Raw genomic sequence first — 13,863 nt, 5'->3', positions numbered from 1 at the left:
TTTCCACTATTCAGTTTTTATGAACAATGCTATAGACATTGTTATGTAATGTTTCATATGAACATATATTTTAAATGTTCTTGGGTACGTGTTCTAAAGAGAAATTGCTAGATCATATGGTAACTCTATGTTTGTCTTCATGAAAAACTGTTAACATTTCCCAGAGCAGTTGTCCATTTTACATTCCAACCAGTAATATATGAGATTTCAGTTTCTCCATATCCTCACCAACACTTGTTACTTTCTGCCTTTTTCATTATAGCCATTGTGGGGGATGTAAAGCATTATCTCATCGTTTTAAATTGCATTTTCCTAATGACTAACGATGTTGGACATCTTTTCATGTGCTTACTGTTCATTTATATATCGTCTTTAAAGTAACCCCTATTAAAATCCTTTGCCCATTTTTGATTGAGCTTTCATTGTATTATTGCTGCAGTGTAAGAGTTCTTTATATATTCTGGATACTAGACCCTTATCAGACATAAGATTTATAAACATTATCTCACATTCGATAAATTGTCTCTTTACTTTCTTGATAATGTCTTTTGAAGCACAGTGGTTAAGAAAAGAAAAGAAAAAGGTAAGAAAGGTAAGAAAAAGAATTACAGTGATTTTAGAAGTGCGTTTTTGTGCTTCTCAAATTTCTATGACTTAAAAAAGTTGCCTACAAGATACTATGATTTTAGTGTATAATTACTAACTACATTTTTTATTCTCAACATGTATTTATTGGTATTGTATAAAATATAATTATCATAAATTTAAATCCTTAAGTAAAAAAATTTTGTATCAGCAACATGTTGTAAACATCACTGATACCTAATAGATGCCTCTTCTAACACTCCAAATATATCACATTTTCTTCTTCCAATATTCCTTAGGATAGATATAATTACTATTATTATTACTACTTCATAGTAGAAGTTGATGTTTATGAGGGCTAATTTACTTGCTTAAAGTCACAGAACTCATAAATGGCAGAGACGAGATTGAAAACCCTGTACTTTCCAAACACAAGCTAATGAATTTTGAGGGATGGATGAGAGGAGTAGCTTCTTGGATTTCCAAACTTTAAGAGGCACTGAAATAACTCTGGACCTAAATCATCAAATTTATACTAGTGCTGAGCCGACTAATATAGGAAGCTAAGAGAGGGAGAGAGGAAAATGCAAATTATTAAGCACAGACATTTTCTATTGAGTATTTTATATGTGAGTATATGGTTTCAGTTAGCTGACAGTGAACAATCACAATCTGCTCAAATTGTTTTTTTACTGGATAAAAAATATTGTTTTTATTATCTACATTATGAACATTTTTAAAATTCTTCAGAAAATCATAAAATAAAACCTAAGAAGAAATAATCAAGGGAAGAGAGAAAATACTTACCATCTTTTTTCAGAACATTGACTCTACTACATAAGTGTGAATAAATTAAAGATGTGCATTTGCTCTGATAAACAGTTTTTATTAACAGAAATTCTTTTCCATCATAAATAAATGTTCTTTAAGTACTTCAAACTTTCTAATTTGAGAATGTGCTAATTAATTGCCCAGTGCCAGCCTCCAAACCTGTGCATATAAACTTTTATGATATTTTGTAAGCAATAGATCAGAAATAAAAACCAATGACAAAAGGCATAATCATAATATAGGCAAGGAAAATCATTATTTGTAATAAACGATGGGAAGGAAAGGATTTCCTAAGAAGGCTGTGGTCAGTGTACACTTTGAGACCTTTAGTATGTATGAAAGCACAAGCAAGTCAGACAAGAAGGAAAAGGATCTTTACAAGGTGTCCAAGTAATAAATAATTTACAAAGCAATTTAGCAGCCTCAGCAGGCACCACTTACAAGGCTGTGGTAGGGAACGGAGTCTATATTTGTAGAGAAGAGTAGAATCAATACAAGGAGTAAGCTGTCAGTTTTTTCTATAGTGTCAATATCTCAGACTGGCTGGTTTCGCTGGTGCTCCTGTGGAAACAATTTCCAAAAGTATACTATTGAGTGACATGCTGCATGGATTAAATGATTTACTTTAATCCCCTAACTGCACATTGAAAGACCAATAGCCCAAAAGGAATACTAGAGAGTCTGAGTACAAAGCAACCCATAATAACAGTGTGATTTTGGAATGGTTTATACTTAAGAAAACTCTAGTGCCACAGGAAGTTCCATACAGAACAACAAGTCAACATGAAATAAGTGGTCATCTCATGACAGACATAATATCTGGTTACCAGGAGGATCATTCATGACATTGAGAAATCTGACTAAATAGATTTCTTGGTCAAATTTTTCATTTGTAAGTCATCAGATAAAATGGTGATTTCACCTTGGAAGAGCAATGAGCAATCTAAACTCCCTTTTAGTTTACACCTGTGTGTATGTCCCCACGTACAATTTTTTTAAGTGTCTTATAAAACTCAACTATGGTCTTAGCACTAAATAATTAGGTAGTTTAAATCCTTATTAAATCAGAAAGTTATAGAGTTCAACTGAATGTAAGTATAAAGCAGTAGGCAAATTCAGAGACAAGTATAACAGGAAAACACTCCATCTGGGCCGTGGAGGTAGGTCAAAAAGGTTGGCTCTTCAACACCATTGGTATGTGACTTCAGTCTTTTAAATGAGAAGATGAGGTTCAGTTTATCTCTAGTGTCTTCCAGCACTAATAATTCTATTATTATAAATATCAATTACTGTTTAGTATTAGAGCAGATTGATAATTTGTGAGCTATTGACATGTTTAGGAATATGTGCCCTTAAATTGAAAGGCACCAAACCATTGAGATAAATAACTAAGATGCTAATACATTAAAAAATAAGTTTCCTTTCCAAAACAGATTCTGCCATTTAGAAGTACTCAGGTAAAATTTGGAAGGTGGAAGAAAGGCAGGAGATTTACCATTCCTCCAGTAACTGCAGGTGAATAAACACGTGGCTCCACCAAAGATGAGATGTTATTGTGGCTTCTGGGTTATTTTTCTAGAATTCAGCCACCTCCATATTGGAGGCCTTTTCTTTGATCAGTGCTGGGAGCTTCTTGACTCACCAAAGTGAGTGGTGAGCATAAAAGCTAACAGTGGTCTTTCCTGGATTCTGTTTCTCCAGGTCTTCCATTGTTTTGTGAGCATTTTGTTCCTGGAATTAAATCCCTTCTACTTCAAACTCCTGAAGTGTTTTCTGCTTTTCTGACCAAACCAAGGAGGAAACAGTGCCTTTTCATACTTTTTAACAGGCAGAAAACATCACACTCCCTATATTCCATTTTTTAAATTTGAGGAAATAGAATGAGAAAGGCTATCAAAGATACTGAGATAAAGGCTATTAACAATGGCTGATCCAGACTGTCCCCATGTAAATCGCAATTTTCTCATTTGTAAAATGAAGAATTTCCTATGTTAATCCCTAAAGTCCCTAATGGTTTTAAGTCCTAAGAAAGATTGTATGGTTCTAAGCTTATTGTCCAAAATGTCCAATGAGGCCGAGCACAGTGGCTCATGCCTGTAATCTCAGCATTTTGGGAGGCTGAGGCGGGCAGATCGCTTGAGGTCAGAAGTTCAAGACCAGCCTGGTCAACATGGTGAATCCCCGTCTCTACTAAAAATACAAAAAAATTAGCCAGGCATGGTGGCACACACCTGTAGTCCCAGCTACTCAGAAGGCTTGATCCTGGGAGGCAAAGGTTGCGGTGAGCCAAGATCATGCCACTGTACTCCAGCCTGGACAACAAAGTGAGACTCCATCTCAAAAAAGAAAAAAAAAAAAAAAGAGCAAAAGAAAAGAAAGTTCAATAACCAATTTTGTCAAATTACATTTAACAACAGCGATTTCTCAACTCCCTAATAAGTGACCCTTGTTTCTAGAGTCTAAAGACATAAAGAAAAATATAAAACAGTGTTCTTACCCTCAAGGAGTGATATGGTTTATCTGTATCCTCACCCAAATCTCATTTTGAATTGTAGTTTTCATAATCCCCACATGTGGGAGGGATCTGGTGGGAGGTAAGTGAATCATAGGGACGGTTACCCTCATGCTGTTCTTGTAATAGTGAGTTCTCAAGAGATCTGATGGTTTTATAAGGGGCTTTTCCTCTTTTCCTTGGCCCTTCTCCTTGCTGCTGCCAAGTGAAGAAGGCTGTGTTTGCTTCCCTTTCCACCATGATTGTGAGTTTCCTGAGGCCTCCCATCCCTGAGGAACTGTGAGTCAAATCTCTTCCTTTTATAAATTACCCAGTTTCAGGTAAGTCCTTATAGCAGCATGAGAATGAACTAATACAAGGAGCCAATCTTTGTGGAGGGAAATATTGATAATCTTAATTAGCATCAACAAATGAGAAAAGAAATTATTCTAATTCTAGTTAGTCCTGAAATTCAGAAGAAAATTTATAATTGAGAACTGGAGTGATCATGAAACTGGTTCTAAGGTGGGCTTTAAAAAATAGGTAGATTTTGTTTGGTGGGCAAAAGAAAAGAGGACTTTTGGGTTGAAGAAAGGCAAATAATTAGTGTTTGAAAGGATATGTGAGAAGTGTGATTGGATAGTAAGAGTGGGACTATTTTATGGAGGGTTTAGAGAGAGCTAGACAGAAAATTTCAGATTTGTTTACATCAATGACTGGAAGCCATTAAAGATTTGTTGAGCAGATCAGTGATATTATGTGTACAAACCAAATAATAAATATAAAAGATCAAATATGTATCTATCCTGAAAGTCTTAAACATGGCAGCTTCTAGAGCCAATGGCATGTTAAATTAAAAAAAAAAAAAAAAAAAAGAATCGCTGATCCACACGTACAGATACATGTAAAAGAAAAACCTGTCTGCAAGTTGGCAAAAGGAGCCTGTCCCAAGATAAATATTGTTATAGTGGAATATAAAGGTTGTCAAAATGAGTTTTAAAGCATTTATATTATTCAGAAATGAGTAAACAACTGGGTTTTTAATCTTTTTTTAAATTGTTGGAATAAGTGGAATTTTAACTTTACCCAGTTTTTTCTTATTTATTTTTTATGTTTTTATTTTTTAGACAGGGTCTCACTCTGTTACACATGCAGGAGTGCAAGTGGGGTGATCATGGCTCACTGCCACCTCAATCTCCCGGGCTCAAGTGATCCTCCTGCCTCAGCTTCCCACATTGCTGAGACCATAGGCACATGCCACCACACACAGCTAATTTTTTATTTTTTGTAGAGATGGGGTCTCACTATGTTGCCCAGGTGGTCTCAAACTCCTGGGCTCAAGAGATCCTCCCGGCTCAACCTCTCAAAGTGCTGGGATTACAGGCATGAACCACCATGCCCAGCTACTCAGTTTTAAAATTCACTTTTGGAAAATGAAATTCCAAAATCAACTTTAAACTTTTAAGTGTAGAAAATTTTTGTTTGTTTGTTTTTTGCTTGAATTTGGTCAGCTTCCATCTACAAAGGTACAGATGAACTGAAATTGATTTCTATATGAAATTGATTTACTACAGTAATTATTACTAATTTAACTAAAGTGTGAAATACTGTTAGGCAAGGACTATTGTTTATAGGTATCCTATTTTCTTCCTAAAGGCTTAGCTTACTACTTTGTACATTATACAGATTCAACATGTGTATGATCAGTGAAGGGAAAACAAAGATGACCAAATCAGGTTACTCAAATCTGGTTATTAAAATATAACAAAAGGTACTGTTAAGGTTCAAGCAGAAAGCATGTTGAGGTCTCTATAAGAGGAACAATGAAGACTTATACTTTAAGACATGCAGAAAACTTAAGTGAAAATTATTTGGCCAAGGCCAATCACAGGGACAATGTCCTTAGGAAGGACAGCCAGTTTCATTTGTAAGGTTAAGGTCAAGAAGTCAAATGTGATGATCAAGAAAGAAGAACTAGAAATTAAGAATCCAGTTAAGGCAGGGATTGTAATTCATTCAGTCATTCATTCATCCATAAGTTTGACATTAAGGCCTGAATAAAAACAGGCCCTATATAATCATTCAGGGCTGATATCTGATGCTTTGGATGAAGGCTATGGTTGGCAGCTAGAGCAGACCTAGTGGGGAAGCTAGTGTCTGCAACAGCCATTAGAATCTGTGTCGGCAGCATGACTTGACTCCAAAGACTATCAAATGCTGTATCTTAAAATACATACCCCTGTCCCATCAAAAATATCTAAAAAACTAGAGCAATTTGAGCCCAGAGTTTTTCAGGGTCCTTGTTCATATGTACTTACTTCAAGACCAGGGACAGTCAAGGCAGTAATCACTGGAAGGTAAACCAAAATAAAAAGTATAAGAGGAAATCTATAGAGATAGATTTTAAATTATGTGTTGCTTTGGTGAGTTTCAAAAACGAAATTAACTTTTGAAAGGCAAGTTTATCTTAAATATTGAAGTTTAAAATAAATAAAATAGGTATCTTTAAAACTGAATGATATAAATTTGATTGCTAGTCAGTATTGGTGATACAGAAATGTCAAAAAGCATAAAAGTTATGCATAGAAAGAAATATATTCAATCAGCTCAAAGTTTTAATTAACAGTTTATATGGTATAGGTTTAATGTAGCTATCTATTGTGCAGTTTTTTACATAGAATTTTACATTGAAAATTTTTAAAATATATTTTTGACATTGATTTTGAGTTAAATTATTCAGAAAAATTAATTGTAAATTGCGTGCCAATTCACAAGAGAGTGATCAACTTTTCTCTTTTGCTGAGTGAAAACTCTTTGGAGTTCGATGTCAAAATATTTACACTTGAAACCTAGCTCCAACATGCTAAGGTGAATAGATTTTAATGGTTTTCTTCCTTTTTATAGAAAATGATAAGTACTTGGTATAGGGAATTTGGGAAATGTAGAATTGTGCGCAAAAAATACGAACCAGTGCAATTCTACCACCATTTCCATTTTTATATATTTCTTCAGAATTTAACATGGTTATAAATTTATTAACAAATTAATATAAAGATTTGTAATATTTCTGCATATTTGATCTACAAAGTTGACCATTTAAATATAGTTATATTAGTTACATTCAGTACAAGCACTTAAAATTGGCGGCTAAGAACTTGTGCACAACATTCAGAGATGTCAGGTTTACATTGGAGCTGTCCGCTTACTATATAACTCTGGCCAATTTTCTTTCTTTACAATTTAGTTTCCTTATCCATAAAATGTAATAAATATGGTTTCTACTTCATAAGTTTTTGGTGGAGTCTCAATGAAATTATGTCAAAAGTGCTCAGAGAGTGCCTTGCAATTCACTCATTTGTTCATTTCCTCAACAAATGTTTACAGAGCTCATTCTATGTCCCAGTCACTGGGACAGGCATTGAGTAAATAAGAACACAGTTACTGCTTCAGTGAAGCTGATAGTCTATTGGGGAAGACAGACGTTTGAAAGATACCACAAGGTGATTAATTATAATCATAATATATACTATGAAGGAAAATTAGAGTTTTATGAGAACATGTAACTGGGGAACATAATGTGGTCTGAAGTGCCCTGCAGATCAGCAAGGGCTTTCCTGGAACCTGAAGAAGTAGCCAGGCAAAGAGGAGGATCAAGAGAATTTACCAGGGAGGCCCTTGAGATGGGCAGAAGCCTTGTGCACTGGAGTACTTTGGCTCAGAACTCAAAGATATGTTTCCAAAATTGCAATCAGAACCACTATACATTTCTAAATATTATCTGTTTTTTTTTTTTTTTTTTTTTTTTTTTTTTTTTAGATGGAGCCTCGCTTTGTCACCCAGGCTGGAATGCAGTGAGTGGCACAATCCCGGCTCACTGCAAGCTCCGCCTCCCAGGTTCATGCCATTCTCCTGCCTCAGCCTCCCAAGTAGCTGCGACTACAGGTGCCTGCCACCACGCCCAGCTAATTTTTTTTTTTTTTTTTTGTATTTTTAGTAGAGACGGGGTTTCACCATGTTAGCCAGGATGACCTCAATATCCTGACCTTGTGATCCGCCAGCCTCAGCCTCCCAAAGTGTTGGGATTACAGGTGTGAGACACCGCGCCTGGCCCACTCTTTTCAATTATTATTAACCTGAGAGTACTTTTCCATTTTACTGAAAACATGATTTGTAATGACTGTTTATTGCTCATCATGAAGTTGGACCATACTATATTTAGCCATGCTCCTATTTAGTCACGTGATTAGTTTCTAATAATTTCTATTTAAAGAAATGCTGAGCTAAACATTCTAATTTACTTAAAATTCTTCTTCATGACACACTGGGACAAAAGGAAAATACATTGCCAATTTTGCCAAATTTTCTTTCATTAAAACAATAAAAATTTACGTTCTGAAGAGCAGCCATCTACTTGGCTTCTCTAACTTGAATATTCTTTAACTTTACTTTTGAATCAGTAATACTACTAATAATAAAGTTGTGATAATTCATAAAGTATTTTATGTGAAAGTGTCCATGTGTATAGCAAACTGTACTAAAAGGTCAGTTATATCAGTGCTGGTTATTATTGATCGAGACATATCAACACAGAGATAATATACCTAAGAAACTATAACTAATAACACTTGCTAAGATATCACCTTGTCTAATCCTTAATAAGTGTTATTATAATAAATTTTAAGAGCTATTTGATACACAGTTTTTACAGTATTTGTATACATTCTATTTAAATGAATGATTTCTCTCAGTTTTAGAGAGTGGATGTTTCACTTACCTAAGCCTAGCATTAAATACACGACATTAAACTTCAAGGAAGAGTTGCACCAATGGTATGTTTATATGTTTACGTTTTACGGAGAAAAAAAGATGAGAAATCTGAACAATTTAGACTGTGAGTCCACTTGGCGAGATGCAGGGGGCAGTGTAACAAAAGCTGAGAAAAGAAATGGCCTCACTGCAGACGTGAGTGCAGGGAGGGGCCGAGCACCAGAGGGAACTTCTCTGGGTGGAATGGGTGGATTGTTCCTTTTTAACAAGAGAACACCTCTGCTTGCTTAATGTTAACAGCCGCGTTAAAGAGAAAAGATGCAGAGAAATGCAGTCATGCCCTGGGCCATGAAAACCACTTAAGGAATTACATTTGCATTGAAAAGAGAAGGTAACCATCCCTTGACTAACTTATTAAGATAAAATTTTTTTTTAAAAAGTGACTTATTTGAAATAAATGAATAAGTATTTTAATATAGCAACATTCATTATTTGTAGAAATATAATCCATTTTATATTTATTTTAGCAAAATGTAACATGCTATTGTCCATTTCCTCATTAAAGAGCTCTTGTTTTATTATAAACAAATCATTTCAAAATTTATTTCATGATCCCTGAGCATGTTCACTTCACATGACATTGAGTTTAAAAGTGTTCAATTGTCCCTCCTAATATTCAGTCACTACTGAATACTCTGTTATTTAGTGATAAACAGAACAAGAAACTAGATTCCAATTTTAACCAGAAAGTGAAAAGTTAACTAGGAATTACTTCAGCCAACAATAATAAAACAATGGTGTAAATATGTTATAAACACTACTGCTGTTAGATATAGAATCAAGATATGACTGCATCAAATTTTGTTTTTACAGATTAAAATTCAAACATATTCTTAATAAGGAAAAAGCAAGCATGATGACCAGCAAGCAGTATTTAAAAGAATATAAACTTGTCAGTCTTCTAGTGACAAACATCAAAAGGTGATCAGGAAAGTATCCAAAACAAAACAAAACAAAAACCAGCACGGGGAAGGGGGGGGCGGGGGGCGGGGGCGGTGGCTCACACCTGTAATCCCAGCACTTTGGGAGGCCAAGGCAGGCAGGTCACCTGAGGTCAGTAATTCAAGACCAGCCTGGGCAAAATGGTAAAACCCCATCTCTATAAAAAAATACAAAAATTAGCTGAGCATCGTGGCGCGAGCCTGTAGTCCCAGCTACTCGGGAGGCTAAGGCAGGAGAATCGCTTGAACCTGGGAGGTGGAGGTTGCAGTGAGCAAAGATTGTGCCACTGCACTTCCAGCCTGGGTGACAGAGACTCCTTCTGAAAAAGGAGTGGAAGGGAGAAGATGGAGGGGAGGAGTGGGGAGGGGAGGGAGGAAGGGAGGGGAGAGGGGAGGGGAGGTTTTTAATACAAACTATATCTTTCAAGATCAATACAAAGAGGTCTCATTAAAATCCTTCCAAATTTCCAGATGAGACTTTTAATTTTTTCTAGGCAACTAATTAATCTATCTGCTGCTTAAGGCACTGTGAAATGTTCCTTAATCTCATTTTTACTCAGGAAGGCTTTTACACTGCGAAGCCTCAAGTAGGGGACATCCTGAGGGTGAGACCAAAGGATTTTAAATTTGAGGATGATCCACTTAACCAGTTGATTTTCTTGAGGACATTGTCATATTGCTCTTGACAGTTGTTTGCACTAGATTTTTTAAAAATTCAATGTCATGATTTTATTCAAGCTTACATAAAAAGGCTATCTGAACATTTCCAACAAAATTCACAAAATTTTCCTGAACAAAGGTGCAAGCAGATTATGTTTACGTTAGAGGATGAAGACAGGCACAGGGTATGCAGACCAGAGGTGCGTACAAGTGGCCATTACACAATTTTTTTTTGTTTGGGCATTTTACGTTTTTATTTTTATAAATGAGTTTTCAGATGTCAAAAATTTCTCTAAAAATTTAGATGCACAATTTTTATTGAAATAGAATTTGGTCGTGTTGATCTTAAATTTCCCTGTGAACAGTACAGAAATCTCATTAAGGCTGTGACACCCCCACTTGATGAAATGTGTACATCCTAGAAAGTGCCCTGAGCTCCCACCATTATCTTACATTCATTGCCCTACTCTTGCTTATCAGATTTGCCCAGTTCCTGTAAGAATGACAGAAACTCATCAAGTACATAGCATCCATAACAGAACGAAGAACAGGTAAGTGTCTCAAAAATAATACTAACCTACTGTTTTCAAAATCCCAGGGAAAGAAAGTTTTTTTCCTGGCTGATAATTCAATTCATCTCAGGGACAGCCAGAGTTGGACCTTGAAAAACAAATGGAATTTCGACTAGTAAGAAGAGCAGATGGATATTCCATGAAAAGTCTGGAGTACAAGGCAGTTCCAGAATTGGAAAAGCACAAAATTTGTATGGTAATTCCTGTGTCTGACTCAAGGATAGGAATTCGGAAAAAAATAAATGGCTCATAAAATGTTAAAACTAAAGGAATTTCAGACATAATCTAGACCAGGGGCTTTTCAAACCTTTACTTTATGAAAGTATCTAAATACATTCCAAGCGTGCAACTACTGGATAAAATACAAAATCAGAATTGTGTGGGAGAATAAAAAGCATTTCTGATCTGTAGGACTCTACAGAGCACTGTTAGAAAAATAGTGATCTAATTCCATCCTCTGGTGAGAATAATTAGATCCAGCCGGGTCCGTGGCTCACACCTGTAATCCTAGCATTTTGGGACACTGAGGCAGTTGGATCACCTGAGGCCAGGAGTTCGAGACCAGCCTGGCCAACATGGCGAAACTCCATCTCCACTAAGATAAAAAAATACAAAAATTAACCGAATGTGGTGGCTGGTGCCTGTAATCCCAGCTACTCAGGCGGCTGAGGCAGGAGAAACATCTGAACCCGGGAGGCAGAGGTTGCAGTGAGCCAAGATCGCGCCATTGCACCCCTGCCTGCAGTGAGCCAAGATTGCGCCATTGCACCCCTGTCTGGGGAGACTCCTTCTCAAAAAAAAAAAAAAAAAAGAAAAGAAAGAAAAAGAAAAAGAAAAGAAAATGAGATCCAGAGAAATGAAGTTACTTGTTCAAGGTCATTAGGATTGAAAATGAAGAGTCCTTACTTCCTTTGTAGTAATATGTATAACACTATTAATTATCCCAAATATATTTTCTGGCAAGGTTCATGGAAAATATGGTAAAATATTATTTCAATATCATACTTCAATACAAAAAATTAATAAAGTTGGACTTCTTTAACCTCTGCCTGAATTTTGTTTTACTTTGTCTATTATCTTTATCATTCACTCTTGGTTTCACTGATAAAAATTACTTTTAAAATTAAAATTAAATATCAGAGAGATGACCTGTAGTCTGTTATCAGAGTACAGCCATGCTGCAGGATTTAGCCTTGGCTGCCAGCTTTGACAGTTTCAACACTCAGTATGTGGTGAGTGCTCTGCCATGGCTATGCATGTATACAATTTAAATGAGTGCTTCTCAAAGAAGGGGAAATTATTTTTCCCAAATTTTGATTTAATTTTACTGTAGATATTATGTACTTTCCAGTTAATCTTATTAAACTTTTGTGTTATTATTAATTATTGATGAACTTTTTAAAATTTAGATTAATAAACCAAAAGTTACCAGGTAGATCACATAAATTAGCAAATTATCTAATAGGCAATTAAGCGTACATTTAATAAGAATTATATTGTTCTCAGATTATATGGGAGAATTTTTCCAAAAAAACACTTTTTTCTATACACCAAAAAAAAAAAAGTTAAGGATTTTCTTTCTGTTATATACATCATAAACCTTTGTAATATGCTTTTGCTATTTTTGGTAATATGGTATATCCTAATCAGTTAAAAGTGTCATGATAGACTATTTTCCTCAAATTGATACAAATAAACCTGAAAACATTGATGTGATGGATAATCTTCTGGAAATACGTTATTTATCAATACTACAGAAGATAAAGAAATGTCCTTTCCCCCCCCGCCCCCATATTTTTCAGCTTGTAAAATCTTCCTTTACCTCCATGGAAATTTAACAAATGCAGAACATTTTTTCTTATTCTCTCTTGTTATCCAGTTTCTAATTTAAAAAAAAAAAAAAAAGTTTGTTCAACAAATATGTGGGCATTCACAGCATAGCTATTTCTTTATAGAAGAGATACACACACCAAAAAAAAAAAAAAAGCAAATCAAGTGATAGAATCTTGTTAATGATATAGCCCTGATACTAATTTCTACACTGGTTTTATCTCTGAATATTCACTATGTCCTGAACAAGTGTATGGCTCTAAAGACAATCTCCTCAGTTCAAATCTGGGCTCTGCCAAATAGTCTTACATAAAGATTACTAAAAATCAGTCTTCTCCTAAAGATGGTTCACTTGATTCCATACAACCTGTATTTGAAAATCATATTGTCTGCAAAATATGCAAGAAATAAAAGGTTTGATTGGTACCATATGCAGGCCATTTTTTTAGGTGCACGAATCCACTAACTTCAAGGGCAATTGTTTTCATTCCTTTAGATAAATGAATCCTTTGTCTCCATTCATGAGCAAAGCTAAGGGATATATAATCTAAGAGGCCAATCTATCTCTTAATAAGGGTGGTAGCTTGGTCAGGGATAATTTGGAAGAGTTCCTTTGGAAATAATACTGTGCTTAACAAATAACAACGGCCAATTCTTTCCGGGATATTTTTCAAGCCCTTTCATATCCCTTTAAAAGTATGCGTTGCCGGCCAGGCGAGGTGGCTCACGCCTGTATTTCCATCACTTTGGGAGGCCGAGGCGGGCAGATAACCTGAGGTCGGAGTTCACGATCAGCCTAACCAACATGGAGAAACCCCGTCTCTACTACAAATACAAAATTAGCCAGGCGTGGTGGCGCATGCCTGCAATCCCAGCTACTCGGGAGGCTGAGGCAGGAGAATCGCTTGAACCCAGGAGGCGGAAGTCGCGGTGAGGAAAGATCGCGCCATTGCACTCCAGTCTGGGCAGCAAGAGCTAAACTCCATCTCAAAAAAAAAAAAAAAGGATGCGTGGCTATCTGCAGCTTTATACATGAAAAAACTAAGACTCAAAAAGGAAGGTACATTAGCTTAAGCAAGAATACATACTGCTTGACAAAGCCAAGATTCAAAGCCTAAATTTGTCT

General features: G+C 35.7%; 1 protein-coding gene across 3 annotated transcripts in view; it reads right to left on the bottom strand.

The window, feature by feature from the left end:
* The window catches only part of HNF4G (hepatocyte nuclear factor 4 gamma), a 150,311-nt gene that overhangs the window by 69,020 nt on the left and 67,428 nt on the right, over nucleotides 1-13,863 (bottom strand). The window contains exons 2-3 of one of the 3 annotated variants that reach the window (XM_025394277.1): nucleotides 6,226-6,257; nucleotides 1,858-1,977 (exon numbers count right to left, since the gene is read on the bottom strand). The exons of 1 other annotated variant lie outside the window; for it this stretch is intronic. The gene's annotated coding sequence lies outside the window, so the exon portion shown is untranslated. The remainder of the gene's footprint in view (nucleotides 1-1,857; nucleotides 1,978-6,225; nucleotides 6,258-13,863) is intronic. One more of the 3 variants, XM_025394278.1, reaches the window with a different exon arrangement.

This window comes from Theropithecus gelada, chromosome 8, assembly GCF_003255815.1.
Source record: "Theropithecus gelada isolate Dixy chromosome 8, Tgel_1.0, whole genome shotgun sequence".
NCBI lineage: Eukaryota > Metazoa > Chordata > Mammalia > Primates > Cercopithecidae > Theropithecus > Theropithecus gelada.
The sequence above is the reverse complement of the archived record's forward strand: the minus strand, read 5'-3'. Positions and strand labels throughout refer to the sequence as shown.